The sequence below is a fragment of the Nicotiana tabacum genome, chromosome 8, assembly GCF_000715075.1.
Source record: "Nicotiana tabacum cultivar K326 chromosome 8, ASM71507v2, whole genome shotgun sequence".
NCBI lineage: Eukaryota > Viridiplantae > Streptophyta > Magnoliopsida > Solanales > Solanaceae > Nicotiana > Nicotiana tabacum.
The window spans coordinates 139,540,572-139,544,396 of NC_134087.1; positions in this window are offsets into that span (position 1 = coordinate 139,540,572).

Consider the following 3,825-nt stretch of genomic DNA (forward strand, 5'->3'; position numbering starts at 1 on the left):
AGAAAAGTCTTTCTCTATATTCTTTTTAACAACGACAATTATATAATATGTAATTGACTGATTTTTATTCTATGACCTATTACAAGTCTATAATTATATTATATATGAAAATACGAAGGAAGATCTCCCTCATGGTGCTAGGTGTATGATAGCTAACATGTGCCTTCGTGTCTTCGACCACGGCTAAGGGACGGGGAAGAGGAAGAGGAAGAGGACGAGGACGAGGACGAGGTCAGAAACTACAACCATTAGTAGCATTTGGTAGTTCTATAGTTTCTCGATTACCAGTAGCTATGACGGTGGCTTCTTCTTCGACTGCAACAGGGAATCCTTTGTAGAGTGATAAATCAGTGGTATCTTCTGAATGGGTGTCGCCTGAAACAATCTAATCTCTAGGTTGGTTAGACCTTACTACTTCACCTCCTTTTGCGAAAAAAGCGGATGGTTTCCCTCCAATGAAATAGTATCCACACCCGAGGTGATTGAGGAATTAGATCAAATAGATGGATGCACCAGATGTAATGACCCGATCGGTCATTTTGAACTCTAATTTATCGTTCGGCGGTTTGAGGCCATGAGCAGCTTTATTTCAGGTATTACTTCTTATACGCGTGGTCGAAATTGAATTTCGGGAAGTTCGGAGTTGATTTGGAAAGAAAATTCTCATTTCGAAAGCTTTAAGTTGGAAGAATTGACTAAGGCTGGATTTTTGAGTAAAAGACCTCGGAATCGGGATTTGAAAATTCTAGCAGGTTCGTATGATGATTTCGGACTTGAGCATATGTTCGAATCGGGTTTTGGATGATTCGAGAGTGTTTCGGCGCCTATTGTGGAGGTTAGCATTTTGGAAGAATTTCATGAATTTGGGTTGAAGTGCATTTTTATTTAATCAATGTCCGTTTAGATTTCGATTCTGAGAATAGCTCCGTATAGCGATTCTGATATTGGGGGCGCGTCCGGAAGTGAATTTGGAGGGTCCCTAGGTCATTTTGGAGTCGTTTGGTGAAAGTTAGAAATTGGAAGGGTTTTGAGAAGTTTGACCAGAAGAGGACTTTTTGATATCGGGATCGGATTCTGATTTCAGAAGTTAAAGTAGGTCTGTAATGTCGAATGTGAATTGTGTGTAAAATTTGAGGTCAATCGGACGTGATTTGATAGGTTTTGGCATCGAATGTAGAAGCTTGATGATCTAAAGTTCATTAAGCTTGAATTGGGGTGTGATTCATGAATTCGATGTTGTTTGATGTGATTTAAGGCCTCTAGCAAGTTCTTGTTATATTTCTAGACTAGTGTAGGTGTTTGGTTTAGAGCCCCAAGGGCATGGGTGCTTTTTCGGAGTAGCTTCGGAGTATTTTGTGAAGAAATTGGATTGCTGGTTCTGCTGTGATCGCATTTGTGATGCATTGGTCACAAATGTGACCATCACATTTGTGAAGGTAGGTTCGCATTGCGAACTTGGGGCTGTTGAGGGAAGATCGCATTTGCGAAAGAGTTATCGCTATTGTGATGCTGTCCTCTTCGCATTTGTGGGGATTTTTAGTTGCAAATGCGACCATGGTAGGGGAAGCTAGGCTTCGCATTTGTGATGCATTTTTCGCAACTGCGACCATCGCATTTGCGAGCTAGAGGTCGCAAATGCGACGTCTGCGTCTGGTGCAAAGGCTTTTTAATCCGAAACATAGCCCATTTCCCTCATTTTCCACTTGGTCTTGGGCGATTTTTGAGAGCATTCTGAGAGGGGTTCCATCATCATCAAGAGGTAAGTGATTTCTACTAGTTTTGAGTTAAATACAAGGTTTATATATGGATTTAGACATGAAAAATTATAGAAAATTTGGGATTTTGAAGAAGAACCTAGAAATTGGTATTTTTGGATTTTGACCACGAATTTGGGCATGGAATTGGAAATAAATTATATATTTGAGTTCGTGGGGTTATGGGTAGAGTTTATCTTCAAAATTTTCGGAATCCGGGCAGGTGGGTCTGAGGGTGATTTTATCGACTTTTCAAGCGGAGTCGGGAATTTATTATAAATAGGATTATAATGAGTATTTGAGTATGTATTATTGAATTTGCATAATTATTGATTAGTTTTAGAGTATTGGGCATAGGTTTGAGTCTTCAGAAGGGCTTGGGAGCTGGTTATGGAACTTCAGGGCTAGGTAAGTCTCCTTTCTAACCTTGTAAGAGGGAATTGACCCCATAGGTGAAATAATTCAATATGTGCTTCTATCTGTGGGAGCTATATCAAGAGGTGATGAGAGTCCATGCGTAGCTACTATTATGCTTAAGTCCGGGTAGTCTAGGACCCAAAAGCTTGCTATTCTTGCAATATTTGTAACCTTATTGTCAATTTAAATTGTTTAAATCATATCGAATTGGTAAATAAATTTTTTAAAGGTTAAACTTCATTTTCTTGATCGCTAAAAGAGGATTGATATTTCCTTGGATAAATGCTCCTTGATAAATAATTGATTGACTATTTGATTGTATTTTTCTTTTGTGGAACGGGACGAATGCCTTGGTAGATTAAATAGATGCATCTATGATTTGCGTCGTTCAACCCTCCGGCAATGCACAATTTAATATTATGTTGGATCGGGCCGTACGACCTTGGCATGACTTGAGCATGGTTGAATTGATTGCTTTGACATTGATAGTAAATGATATTGCCTCATTGGCCTGTGATAAGTTGATAAATAATGAAAATAAAGTTGAAAATCTCCTATTAACAAAAGAATTATTTACTTGTTTCATGTTATTGAGATTACAGTCATTTTATAAAAATTCATGATTTATCATATTATCGGTATGCTATTTTTGGCCTAGTAATGTCGGAGTCAACCTCTCGTCACTACTTCTTCGAGATTAGACTGGATGCTTACTGGATATGCGTTGTTTTCGTACTCATACTACACTTGCCGTATATTTTGTTTTATAGGCACTTGTTTTTCTAGTGGCCTTGTGGGTGCAGCGGCGTGGTTGACACTGAGACTTAGATAAGCTGCATCTTATGAGACGATCCATAGCCAGCAGAGTCTCCTTCAGAGTACTTGTTGTATGCGGTCAAAATCGAGGAGCTTGATATTTTGAATTCTTAAAACGGGCTATAGGTCCGATCCTAGGAGACTCGAAGTTGTAATGCCCCGTGAAACTTTAACTCAAAAACCCAAAATCTCGTAGTGCCAAGTTAAGAATGTGTGTTAGAAATTTATTAAGATATTCCGAAATAGCTTTTAGAACCCGGTATGGGCACTTTGAATTTATGGTAATGTCTTTCGGGCTAACAAATGCCCCGACAGCTTTCATGGATCTTATGAACCGAGTCTTCAAGCCGTTTCTTGACTCCTTTGTGATAGTATTCATTGACGACATCCTTGTATATTCACGAAGTCGGGAAGATCATGCCGACCACCTTAGAGCAGTTCTGCAGACTCTTCATCAGCACCAATTGTATGCAAAATTCTCAAAATATGAATTTTGGTTTGAATCTGTTACATTTCTGGGGCATGTCGTCTCCAAAGAAGGAATTAAGGTTGAACCTCAAAAGATCGTCGCGGTAAAGGATTGGCCTAGACCTACCACTCCGACGGAGATTCGCAGTTTCTTGGATTTGGCCGGGTATTATAGGAGGTTCGTGGAGGGATTCTCTACTCTTGCCTCTCCATTGACCAAATTGACGCATAAAGCGGCCAAGTTCCAGTGGTCCGATGATTGTGTAAGGAGTTTTCAAGAATTGAAGTCAAGATTGACTTCGCCGTCGGTATTGGCCCAACTAGATGGTACAGAAGGGTTTGTGGTGTATTGCGATGCTTCAAGGATCGG